The 13,537-nt window shown below is 43.8% G+C and overlaps 1 protein-coding gene, 1 long non-coding RNA gene and 1 pseudogene across 4 annotated transcripts in view; all 3 read left to right on the forward strand.

The window, feature by feature from the left end:
- The window catches only part of SND1 (staphylococcal nuclease and tudor domain containing 1), a 425,720-nt gene that overhangs the window by 81,351 nt on the left and 330,832 nt on the right, over positions 1 to 13,537 (forward strand). The window lies entirely within an intron of this gene.
- LOC145523939 (nucleolar protein 56 pseudogene) lies at positions 249 to 6,564 on the forward strand (annotated as a pseudogene). Its single transcript, XR_014066972.1, has one exon. The product of XR_014066972.1 is annotated as a nucleolar protein 56 pseudogene (transcript).
- LOC145522541 (uncharacterized) lies at positions 7,192 to 12,969 on the forward strand. Its single transcript, XR_014066024.1, has 2 exons — positions 7,192 to 9,749; positions 12,270 to 12,969. It is a non-coding gene; the product is annotated as an uncharacterized LOC145522541 (long non-coding RNA).

Raw genomic sequence — 13,537 nt, forward strand, 5'->3', positions numbered from 1 at the left:
TATGTAACTAAGCTACAACAGCATTGCGGACCGGTGGATATTATACTATTGCTAATTTAAAGCGGTATTACCAACGCTGCTGGTCTTCTCAGGTGGTGCTAGTGGTAAAGAACCTGCCTACCAATGCAGGAGACATGGGTTCGATCCCTGGGTTGGGGAGATCCCCTGGAGGAGGGCATGGCAGCCCACTCCAGTATTCTTGCCTGGAGAATCCCACGGACAGAGGAGCCTGGTGGGTGACAGTCCTTGGGGTCACAAAGAGCTGGACACGATTGAAGTGACTTAGCACACACGCACCAACGCCGCCACCCTGAGGAGGGTGCAGCTCCTTCAAGGTTCCAGGAAAGGAGACACATGCGGGTTCTCCGCTGCTCTGCTGTCTGTGTGAAACCTCAGCACAGGCTACAGAGTCTTGTCTGATCTCAAGAAGTGGTGTGTTTGCAGAGAGGTCAGGCTCAAATCGCCGAGGTAATGAGCTACAGCCAGCATCTCAGGTACACTCTCGGGCAAAAGGCAGCCGTTGTCACCTGGGTCCTGGTGTGCTGTGTGCTCTCCACGTGCCTGTCCCTCAGCAGCTGAGCTGCTGCATTCTTTACTTGGCCAGAAACTCTGATTTGGTGCCTTGGTGCATCAAGTGTATCATACAGTGACCCAGAAGTTACTTCACATGGTTAACATCTGTATGTATAATCAGAAGACACTCAGAAGACAGCTCCTCTCAACTGTTCAAATGCACTTTTATTGCATATTTTTTTGTGTGTGTTTTCTCTGAGGATCAGTACCTGCTATGGGCGAGTTTCTTCCCCACCCTCAAATCCCTGCCCCAAGACTGGTCCGTTGTTTACTCCGAGGGGGTCCTCTCGGCCAGGGACAGAACGGTTGTGGTCACAGAGAGCTGTGTCTTTCAGGAACAGTTACTTGTCTGACCATCAGCAGAGGTCAGAGGACCCCAAATTAAAGTTGCATCTATTTACTATTTGCTGTTCATTTATTTTTTCTTCATATCTCTCCATCCTTTCGAGATGATAAATCCTGGTCCAGGGAACAGAGGAGACCAGGGGAGGATGGAGGGTAAGAGCTGAGTTACCAGTCTGTCGGAGGTGTCCTGTATGACACATGCTCCTCCCTCTTCCTTCCTCCACTTGGTAAACTTTCTCCCTGTTCCCCTCAAGCTCTGGAGGGCTGCCGTAAGAACTGGTAGAGGGCTTTGCAAGGACACTTCCAGGCTTAGTTGTGTCTGTGCGCAGGAAGTGTGAGTGGAGAGATTTTAATTTGTGCACAGGTGTGTTGCTTGGAGTGACATTGGCTCCCCCTGGTTTGATGTTGATGAACCTGAGAGCGGTGGATTTGTGCTGAAATGAGGCTGCAGTTTCTTTCTGAAGGGAAAGAACAGGCCAGGCTGGTGATCATTTGTGATACTGTGTCGTGTGTGTGGGTTCCTCCCTGTGGTCCTGAAGAAGAAATGAGTATATTGGCCATTTGAAAAAAGTAATTTTAGCTCATAGACTCCTTGTCTCACTTGAGTAACTTTTGGAAAGTGTAATATTTTTTCCAAATCCCATTAAATGTTAGGCGCTCTTTCTATATTCCCTTTACTGTCCTTTAACTGATTAGCGAAATATTTATGTGAACCCAGAAGGCTGATTTATTTATTTTATTGTCTTTTTTTAATAACTTGCTTCTCCCCATTGCTGGGTGCTTTCTGAGGGCTAGACAACCGCCATGATTTCTTTGGTAATAATCATCTGCCGGCCCCTGGCCTGCACCCTCAAGGGATAGCTTTGAGCTCTTCCAGATTTAATGAAGCCTCTAGCTGTCCCTCCCCCTGGGTAGGTGGTAATAAATCTCCCCAAAATGCCCCCTCCAAAGGCCAGTAACTCAACGAATATAGCTGATCAGTGGATAAGACTTAGCATCCTGAGCCCAACCCCCACCCCCCGATCCCAGAAGGACCATGGAAGAGATGTAGAAATGAAAATGCCATGTAGCAAATTGGACCCAGACCTCTTGCTCTGGGGGCTTTTCTTGTCTGAGGCATGAGGGTTTCTGTTACGATTAATTTCCTGGCAAGGTGTTCTGAAAATTCCTCAGCACCTGCCTCTGACTGGGTAATTGCCGATAATCATGGTCTCTGAGATGCTGCTCTGGAAGGAGATGGCAGATCTTGGGTTCCAAGTCCTGAAATCACCGTGGTGAAAAGATTGGTGAGGAGAGAGCCTCTGGGTAGGGAGACACCCTTCCCATGTACACGTCCACCCTCCCTCCTACTCCTACCCACAACCCCCAGTATTTGCTAGTCGATAGCACATCAGCAGCTTTTGGCAGATCCCTCTTTGTTGAGCCAGTGTTCAGGTTGCTCTTCATAATTAAATTCTTTTTGTTGCCTGCAAGCACAGATCTTAGGTGTTAAGATTCAGGGTAAAACAGGTTTCTGCAATCTCTCCTGCTGTAAGGATAACTGGCTACATTTGTTTGTAATGGACACATGCTTGGCGGTGCCTCTGTGTTGGGGTCGGGGGGAGGGTTGGGCTTTGGAAATGGCTGGGGATCTTTTATTCATCAAGCATCTTTTGAAGGCAAAAGGCTAACCAAAAAGAAGACCGCAGCTTGGGTATTTTTTAAACACTGATTTTTTTTTTTAACGTGTTGATTTGGAATCATGGAAAGAAAAGCAAACACAGCTTGGAACACAGTAAAAGATTAATGAGAAACAAAGCCATGAACTCATCAGTGTCTCAACTCCACTAAATTACAGCCCCAAAGAATCACAGTAACTCATCTGTGTGTCATGGAACAGAACCGATTATGGTCTGACTCTAGCAACACGGCTCAATCAGTAGAGCAATGCAGAGTGGAAATGTTAAGTGTCGATGCTTTTAATGCAGAGATTTTCAGCCCTTGACTGCACATCAGATCATTTAGGGATCTCTAAAAAACCTTATGTGCCCCAGGTCTACTGAGGCAGAATTTCCAAGAATGGGTCCTAGATAGCTTCTCTCTCCCCCCGCCCCCTTCCTTAAAGCTCTTCAAATGCTTCTGATGTGCCACTCGGGTTGAGTACCACCTCTTTTGTGTGTGAGTTTCCTGGGTGGCTGTTGTAGATGTGGGAACCTAGTAAGATGGATTCTGGGTGGGGGTCTTATGGTTAAAAGCAGTGGCATCTAACCCAAATAAAATCTTGTAGCTATAAATTTTGTTAAGTTTGCCTTAGGAATTGCTCGAAACAGTTATTCTTTTAACAGTTTGGGGAATTTTCAGTTATTTCATAATAAAGATGTTGTAGCCACTCATTTCTTGAAGTTTGAAATACTTCCCTTACGGAAAGCTCTTTCCCTATAAAACATTATTGCATATTCTGTCTCCTCTGGAGATAGGGAGAGAAAATCATTATAGTTGTGATATTATTGTGATTTATAATACACATATCTTAGTCTGTGTCTCTGTTTGGCTCTAAAGCTGCCTTTTGTTATGTTAATAAGGAGACTTTGGACTTCACCTGAGGATGGAGGGGGGCTGGTTGCTAGGAAAGCTAACCTTGTGATTCAAAGATTGGCCCTTTCAGTCCCACCGCCCGACCTCAGGGGGAGGGATGTGCTGGAGGTTGGACCAGTCGCTAGTGTTCAATGATTTAATCATTCATGCCTGTTTAAGGAGGCCTCTATAAAAACTCAAAGGATTGGCTTTGGAGAGCTTCCGGGTCATCGAACACTGGAGGGAAGAGAATGGTGAGGGCTTGGAGAGCGAGTGGAGGCTCTGTGCTCTTTCCCCATATCTTGTCCTGTGCATCTTTTCCATCTGGCTATTGAGTTTTACCATGTTAAAGTGGTAATCTAGTAAGTAATGTATTTCTGGGTGCTATGGACTGCTCGAGCAAATTAATCAAATCTAAGAAAGTTGTTGGAACCTGTAGTTTGTAGCCATTCGGCAAGGAACACAGGTAACAACCTGGACTTGTGATTGGCATCTGAAAGGTGGGGGTGGGGATGAAATCTTAGAGGACTTTTCCCTTAACCTGCCTCCAGGTAGTGTCAAGAGTTGTGTTAAATTGTAGGACACTCAGCTGGTGTCAGAACATTGCTTGGTTCCATAGGGACTCCTCAACTTCCACCCCACCCCCTCCCTACACATTAGACTTGGCATAAGAGTGGTAATCATTAATAGTAGTAACGTCTGGCTTTTTTTCTGTCTTATGATTTGGGCCAGTGGTTGCCTTAAAAGCAATAATGCATCCTGATTTGTTCACAATTTCAGTTTATGTGGGAAACTTTAATTTTCTCTCAAGAATGCCTGTAACTTTTCAAATACTTACATGTTTCACCCCAGAATTGGCTTATCCTATGTATAACTTTCTCAAGAAATTAAAATGACTCTTTTAAATATTGAATGTGATTTTGTTACCAACCTGGCTCCTTGAACTGCTTCATCAAGAGAAGGTGAAGAGGCCAGACACATTTAGGGGTTCTTGGCTGCAGCAGAAGGGAACAGAGCAAGAAACAGATATGATTGATTGCTTCCTGGGGCAGGTGGGTGGGTCACTTGTTTCTTGAGGTGGGTTGGGGGCCAGCTGGTTCCTTAATTGGGGGGAGGATAGGGGAGGGTCTGCGGCTTGTGCAGAAGGCTTACCTTGGGTGGTCTGTTGTCCACCCCCTTGTGGTGCTGTGTGTAGGCATCCAGAGCTTTTGCACCTCCAGTGGTGGTCAGCTTGTGGCCTCTTTGTATCTTGTTCATAATTTGCCCCAGCTGCACACAGTTCATACATGCAGTTACTTTTAGTCCCTTATAGTTTCCTTGTATTCTATTGTTCAGGAGCCGTTTGTCCACGTGCGAGCACTCAGGTAGAGGGTCCCAGGTCCTAGCCTGTCTCAGTTTTTTTCTTCTTTTTTGGTTTCTTCTTCTACAAGGTAGCTTCTTGAAATGCCCCTTTCATTTTGTCCTCTGTTTATTCTCTTTTTTCACTTTTTGGCTGCACTGTACAGCAGGTGGGATCTTCATTCCCAGACCAGGGCTTCCCAAGTGGCTTGGATGGTAAAGAATCTGCCTGCAATGCGGGAGACCTGGGTTCGATCCCTGGGTCAGGAAGATCCCCTGGCGTAGGAAATGGCGACCCACTCCAGTATTCTTGCCTGGAGAATCTCATGCACAGTATACACGACTGAGTGACTAAACACTTTCACCTTTACTTTCTTCAGCCAGCTGAAAGTGCAGTCTTAACCCCTGGGCAGTCAGGGAATTCTCTGCTCTTTTTAACATTGTTAAAAAGAGCCTTGCCTTAAAATTACCTATGGGACTTAATGACAAAAAAGGCCCAGGAGTGAACCAGAACCATCCCTCTCCGGGAATGCAGCGCAGGCTTTGTTGTATACCACAGGTGACTCTTCTCAAACAGATTGTAGATGCCTGAGTTGTCAACGTGCTTCTTGGGCAGCACTCACCCCCGTCGCCCTCATTTTTTAACGGTGCCTTCAGCTGTGTATCTGTTATGGCCCTTATGAGAGACCTAATATCTCTTCTGCAGGTGACTTTAAAAAAGCACCTTGTTAAAATGGAACTCAGTAGATTTTTCCACTTTTGAACTTTGTTCCTAATAAATGATAATACTGTATTATTTAGGGTTCTTTGGGGGGAGAACTTGGATATGTTTAAAGGCCTCACAAGTAATTCCCACAGTGTTTCCCCTGAGTCAGGTAAGGGATTCCTTATTGTTAAAACAAATCCCGAGGGGTGATGGCCAGTCCTGGTGTCTCAGTGATTCCCTGGGCCCAGCAAAGGGACCAAGTTTCCAGAGCCTTGAAGACAAGGGGTAACACCCCAAAATACGGACTCATTTTCCACTCTACCTTCATTGGCCGAGCAGCTGCCAAGAACAAAGGTCGCATCTCCCGATACCTGGCAAACAAATGCAGTATTGCCTCACGAATCGATTGCTTCTCTGAGGTGCCCACCAGTGTTTTTGGGGAGAAGCTTCGAGAACAAGTTGAGGAGCGGCTGTCCTTCTATGAGACTGGAGAGATTCCCCGAAAGAATCTGGATGTCATGAAGGAGGCAATGGTTCAGGCAGAGGAAGCGGCTGCCGAGATTACTAGGAAGCTCGAGAAACAGGAGAAGAAACGCTTGAAGAAAGAAAAGAAAAGGCTGGCTGCAATTGCCCTGGCTTCTTCAGAAAATAGCAGTGCCCCGGAGGAGTGTGAGGAGACAAGTGAAAGACCCAAAAAGAAGAAAAAGCAAAAACCCCAGGAGGCTCTTCAGGAGAATGGAATGGAAGACCCATCTGTCTCTTTTTCCAAACCCAAGAAAAAGAAATCTTTTTCCAAGGAAGAGCTAGTTAGTAGTGATCTTGAAGAGACAGCTGGTACTGGAAGTCTTCCCAAGAGGAAGAAATCTTTTCCCAAAGAAGAACCAGTTACTGACCCTGATGAGTCAGAAAACAAGAGGGTCCCCAAGAAAAAGCGGAAATTGTCTTCCAAGGAGGAGCCACTCAGCAGTGGACCTGAAGAGGCTGCTGCCAGCAAGAGCAGCGGCTCCAACAAAAAGAAAAAGCTCCGAAAGCTATCCCAGGAAAGTTAGAATGGACATCTTCCTAGTGGGGCATAACTTACAGAGGTATTCCCCATCCCATCCCCTAGACCCAGTAAAATAAAAACAAATTCACAAGAAAAAAAAAAAACAAATCCCGAAAATTGCTGGGCTCTGCTGTCTTGTTCTCCATTGTGCTCAACCCGAATGCTACCCCTGTGGGGTTGGACAGTTTCCCAGATTGTCTTTCTGGTAATCTGAGCAGAAAGACTCACCACCTAGCTTTTCTTTAGCTGGAATATAAGTCCTACAGGGACTTCAGAAAGGTATTCTTTCTAATTTTAGGTGATAGGCATTTGGTGGCTGGATGTGGCAGCCTTAAACGAAGGATGTTGTAATGTTAGGGTCAGTGTGTGAAAGTGGGCATGAAAGCTGGACTGAGCCCGGCCAGATTCACTGAGACCAGAGGACACCCTGTGCCTCCGAGATGTGTCTTTGGCTGATGTTTAAATTGCTTCAAATTAAAGGGTATTTCTCATTCTCCACTGTCATGTCACCAAAGGGCAGAATTAGTGTCATTTTCAGCAGCTTTGAGCTTCTGGAACTGTCACTCTCCCTGAGGGTCACTAGGGGTAGTAACTCGACATTTCACATTCTGAAGAGGCAAGAAGCTTCTCTGGAGGACTTAGGAGACTTACCATTCCAGGTCCACTAAACCTACTCATCTGTGTTGCAATATTTTTGTTTTCTTTTTTTTTAAACCCTGTAGTATGAAGTTCATATTAACTTGTCATACTTAAAAAGAGCAGTTTGGCGGGGATGGGGTGGGGAGAGTGTGGCAAGCACCATGTACTGCTGTATGTTTGAAAGTGCTCTGCAAAGCGTGCATCATAGGGGTGTTTGCAGTGATCAGTCATTTTCTAGCAGTACAGTTCTTCCGGTGGGTATTTAGTCCTTACTGTGAACAATGTATTGTGTTGGGGATGAGGGAGGGCTACAAAGGTACAAGAGGGAGCCTCCACGGTCAGAAATTCACAGTCGGGTGGTGGAAAGAATTCCAGCACAGGTTAAACAAGGCTGCATTTGCTCCCTGCCGGAGGAGATGCAAAGGAGACTCAAAGGAGAGAGAAATAAGGTTTGACCTGTTCTTTTCACTTGGGTTTTGGGGATGGTCCTGCTTGTGCCTCATGAGATGGAAACCCAAACAGAGACCTGTCTCTGACAGGGATACGGTGCTAGCACGTGTCACCCTGCTCCACCCAATTTTATTTTTACTTCAGGGATTTCCATTTAAACCTTTCAGTCAAATCCAATGTTGTAGGACCCAACCTCTCATCCAAACAACTATTTAACTTCCCTCTGGGGGAGAAGGAAGATGATGGACAGGAAAGATGGGTGCAGAACGTATTGCTAGGATTGGAACTAAATTACATGCTGGTCCGAAGCCCCGCAGACTCATAAGGTGTTGGTCATTTGTTGGATGTCTTCCGTTTAAAGAGGTGCTTTGCAGTGTCCAGGAACCTTAGTCTGTAAAGCATTTTCCCATGAAACTCTGCTTTTTACCTAGACATTTTATGAAGGCCACTCCTCAGGCAGCACTTGTCGTTTTGCTGAATGTCAGCAAGCATTTACTGTCACTACTCAGATGCCGGGGAGGAAGGTGATGTTTTTACTTTCTAGCAAAATGGCCCCTGGCCTTTTGGTAGCTCTACATTGAAAGGTCAGCACCCTCTCTCTCCTTCTCCTGTCTCCTCTGTCCTCACTATCATCTTTATAACCTGTCCCTCTGGAAGCTGTTTTTGTGAAAAGCACTGGAACCATATTTTACAGAAAATGTATTCAGTAAGTCTGAAGGTTGTTGTGTTGAGATAATCACCTTGGTCCTCAGGAAGAAGTTGGTTATTTATGGTTTCTGGCTTTTGGAAGAAAGTATTGACTTTTGGTGTGGTGTTTTTTTCTTTTTTGCTCATTCTAACCATGTATGCCAGTCATTCCTGGACTATCTTACAGCGTGAGCATACTGTAATTTTGAGGAATTTCCTTATTGAAATTGGCCAAGATAATCATAGTGGTTTGAGTGGGAGAAGCCTCACCTGCTGTTGAGATTCCTTTTCATTTCGCAGGCTGCACACCTGTCTTTTATCAACAGCAATGTAAATTGCCCATAGATACAAATATTTTTCAAATGTGTAATGATGCTGATTTTAATGAAGAACTCGGAGTTGCCCTAAAAACCCTTTTAAATTACGTTTGTATGTGGTGTTTTTTAATGATAGTAGATTATAATCTTTCATGGTGGTGATTAAGTTATAAGTTTAGTCAAACATCTGTTTATTTGGCAAAGTGATCATGAATATTCCCTTTGCAATTAACACTGATTTAGAGAAGATCTGTATTTATAATTAATAGATATTGAAGGTGTGCTAAATATACTTAGGCTCCTCTTCTTTCCTATTTCCTCCATGTTCTTTTAATTCATTTTGTTCTTTTTTGTAACCTTACCTGTTCATTTGCTTCCCTTTGTGTATTGAAGGTATAATATTAACTCATTATTGACCATCGGTGGCTGGTGATTCTTTTGGCCAGCCAAAATTCATTCTGTTATTTCACTAACACTTTGCGGCTTATTAGATTCAGAGGTTACACCTGACACACCTGTAAAGTCTTCAAATTTTCATGAAATGTCTTCAATTCACTCTTCTGTAGAAGCAAAGGAGCGTTCTCCAGCACCGTGAGTTTCATTTTCACTTTCCTATCAGAATCAGTCACTGAGGGGTTTTTTTTGCTTTTTTTGGTCCAATATTCACATCGTCTGAATCAGAAATATATTCTGAAGAACTATCATCTTCAGAGACACTAGTATACATGTCACTTGGACAATAAGAAAGTATCTGCATAAAATTCACTGAATTCTTCACTCAAAATTTCGCAGTGCATCAATGTTGAAAATTTAATGTTTTTTAAACAGAGTTGGAACAAAAACCTAATGGAGCAGACTGAATGATAACGATGATCAGAAGTTGTATCATGAACCCTTGATCACTTTTAAGCTCTAACAACTTTGCACAGTGATGTTAATTGTATCACTCTCTAAAAACGTATTGATATGTCTCCAGTCAGTGACATGTTTTAAAAAAAAATCAGTGTACTTTATGGTGAAATGTTCATTTGCTGAGTCAGTCAGTTTTTACCCTTTACCACCCTTGCGTGACCAAGGTAGAGGTGTTGCACAAACGGTGAACATGAAGTAAATGTTATTGCCTGAGAAGACATTTTTGTCTGTCTCTTGGCCTGTCCTGCACAAGAAACACTTTGAACTAGGTTCTCACGTGAATCTGTAAGTGATGTACGCATTCCCCCTTAGCTGTCTCGTCTTTTCTCTTGAAAGAATCACCTGTGTGTGATCAAGAAAATAATATACTTGATAAAGTCCTTTATTAGGTTATGACTTTAAATCTTGGTCCCATTCCTGTAAATTCAGATGTATAGGTGGAGAAAGAGAAATGATTTCTGTGGAGTGCTATATGGATAGTGGAAAGACAAGAGTTTGGAGAGAGAATGAATAGAACTCTTGCTTATTTAAAACAAAAAGCCTCCCTCTGAATGGTAAGGATGGCTCCTTCAAGTAAATTCTAAGATGACCACAAGTGCAACTTTTTTCTCTAAGCCTTGTCTCTGTATCTTACAAATTATGTAGTCCCTGAGCAGGCTTTCCTTTTTTAAACTTTGGTTACATTCATAAACTGATATTTAGGGAGATTAATTCCAAGAACCTTAAACTATAGAAAAATAGTACTGTTAATCCTTTAAACACCCCCCGGATAAGTAGAAAGATACTCATGGGAAGACGCAGTCACTCAACTGTGTGAAGATTAGGGAAAAGGATGAAGATAAGGGACTTAATTTGTCCTGTAGATTCAGGCTTTTTTCCCCTTGTTTCCTTTAGTAGAAGCTTTAAGGATGTTGCTGTGTCTTGTTTTCAGAATTTTAACTGTTTTGGTTACCAGAATCTTGTGTCATATGCCTCTTGTAGCATGCCATCAATGATTTGTAATGTTGCAGAGACATATCTTCTTCTTAGCACAAAGGTGGGTTGGTTTGGATTCCATTTCTTTTATCTGTGTGGTTATGACTGATGCACTTCACTTTCTGTTCTTTCCAATGCCTGCTACACATTTACCTAAAAGTGATTTTTATCTTCCTGTCTGGAGTGAGTAGCTCCATCATAGACATAGTTAGATCTGTGTTAACCCTTCCAAGTCCGGAAAGCTCACAGTCTGATCAGTAGTAGTCCTGGGTGGCCTGAGCCACTAAGGGTCTGAAGAATGAGGGCGGCATCTGGCCTAGGGGCCAGCAGCAGAGGCCCCCGCATCCCCCCACCTTAGCTCCTGTGTGTCTGGCCTCCCAGCCGGTGCTCAGAGGGTGTCCTCCCCCATCACTGCCAAAGAAGCTGTGATTGTGTGCGTACCTGAGTGTCGGTGTTGTTTTTTCTCATACCCTAGAGGCAAATAGTAAAGTACCTGGGAGAAATGGTCAAGGTAGAGAATCACACATTTTTTTTTAGAAAACCCTTTTTGTTTCAGAGCACAGTCTCTACTTGTCATTGCAGTGCCTCTCAATTTTAGAAATAATTAAAAAACTGTCTAGTATTGGTTATAGCACTGTCTTAGAGAATCTGGCAGAGGTCTTCGTTTTCTTACACATTCCATTCAGCTAACCTGGCTTTGGAGCCCGCATGGTCTTACATCCATTTCCATAACAACCGGTTGTTGTCCCTCCAGCTGTAGGGATTGCGATTTGAGATGGGAGGGAAATAGCAGGAACCAATGAAGGCTTAAATGAGAAATCGGTTTGTAATGCCACACATTCATCAGAGGAGGGCATGAAAGATGGAAAGGAAGAATGGAAACACAGACATCCTGCTGGTGGAGTGAAGTCTCCCTCCTTCCTGATTTTCTGAGCCTTATTTCATTGGGAGATGCTTCTGACTGCCCTGTGTGGCTGCCCTTTTTTTTTTCCTTGCATCCTCTGAACACAGATGCTGTGAGTGTGGTGGCGCTTTAGGCTAGACAACTGATGGCTGGCTTCTGGTAGTACAAAAATACCTCTTGATGCACTGGCTTCTGTGGCTTTGTTGATGTCCAGTCCCTCTTCCCCTCAGCCCCCAGCAGTGACTGGCCACTTTGAGCCTGTGATCAGTGAGTTGCAGAAATGGCCAACAGGCTGCTAATGTTCCCTCTCAGAATCTCAGCCTGTGCTTGTAACATGTAACTCTAGGTAATCAATATGACTTAAGAGGCAAGGTGTGCTGTCTTCTTTACTAGTACATTTTGTTCTGTATTTTCTCTGGTCTTAAAAAATAACTCTCTTAAAAATGTCAGAATAATAAACACTTTATACCTTTGCATTCAGTACAGATAAAATATCTTGTGTGTGTCTTGGGTGGCAGAGTTCATATAGAAATGGAGGGAAAATGTGACTACCAGAGCTCTTTTCAAGGTTGGCCAAGTTCTTCAAAGTGACAGACGTCTCTGTTCCTTTGAAATCGTAGACACGTTGGAGTGCCCTCTGATTCAATGGCCAGGGTCCGTGTGTCCTATGCTTTGGATGGGAGAGCACACGTGCTGTACAGAGGACTCTTAACATGTAGGACTGACTGTGCAATTCCAGCCCTTGTCTCTCTGAGGAATCATGGACAGGAAATCATGTTTGCTTCTGTTTTTCACTCCTTCAGATCACAGCACTTGTACTCACAGGCCACTTAGCATAATGCCTTGTTCCAGACATGCACGGTGTTCCAAGGAATTGGCGTTGGGAATTGAGGGATGTGTCTGTGGTCTTGTGTACTCTGGATATGACTTGCTCTAGCTACAGTCTAGAGGGAAATTAGAGTCAGATAATCCAGAAACTTGATACTTGGCCTGGAAAATCCTTTAGACCCCCCCCCACCACCACCACCAATGACAGCAGCTATCAGAGCCTGGCTGACACATTGGAAAATACTGAACATCATGGTTTGAGGAAATGACTCTTGCTTGTGTAGGCCCACAGCAGGGTGCTTTCTTACAAGGACTAATTTTTCAGGACATGCCACTGTCATGATTTTTAGCAGTGCTTTAGCTGAAGGCAACTCATGCCTTTCCATTATCAATGTCACTGCCTTGTATTGTCACTTGGTCTTTCTCCCATTTGTTTGCCTTTTATTTGACTAATGAAGGAAGACACTGTTGGTTGACAATAGGGGAGAACAGTGTGTCTTGATGATGGTAGAATTAATATATTTTTGTATGATGACCCAAATGTCGTTATTGTCCCCCACTTCTCACTCCTTTATGCGTGTGTTTTGTTGCTTTGGATTAGAAAACATCTTGATCTTTTGATATGTTTCTTAAGTGCCTAAGTATCAGTTGCTCAAGTCAGTTTTGTGCTCACTTGTTTTTTAAAAATTAAAACAAATTTTATTGGAGTATAGTTGATTTACAATGTGTATTTCAGGTGCATGGCAAAGTGATTCAATTATACATATATCCACTCTTAAGATTCTTTTCCATATGGTCATTACAGAGAATTGAGTAGAGTTCCCTGTGTCAAACAGTAGGCCCTTGTTAGTTATCTAGGTAGTCTGTTGCTTTCACCTTGTTTCTGACTCGGTGGAAATTCAAGGTTGTGTGAAAACAGGACATCAAAGCGAGGTTTGGGCACAGGGAGGAGCCATTCCATCTTGGCTGACTGTGCCTGCGATCCTTCTGCTCTCCTAGCCTGGTGATGTTCATTTTGTGACCTCTTGTCTCCTGCCTTCTGACTCCATACAGACTGACCATAACACTTCGTAATATGATTGCTCACACTCGGTCTTTGCACCTTTCTTTGATGTGCCTGAGGTGTGAAGCTGCTGTGCATGGCAGTATGCTTTCAGGACGCCACTCTCCCTCTTTAGGTACTGGACCATAACCTCCTCAGCCAGGTGTGTTGAGTAACTTGCCATGAAGCTGATAGCCATGAAGTCTATTACTCCTCTGATATA

The sequence above is a fragment of the Giraffa tippelskirchi genome, chromosome 10 (assembly GCF_054371585.1).
Source record: "Giraffa tippelskirchi isolate mGirTip1 chromosome 10, T2T-mGirTip1v1.2.pri, whole genome shotgun sequence".
Classification (NCBI taxonomy): domain Eukaryota; kingdom Metazoa; phylum Chordata; class Mammalia; order Artiodactyla; family Giraffidae; genus Giraffa; species Giraffa tippelskirchi.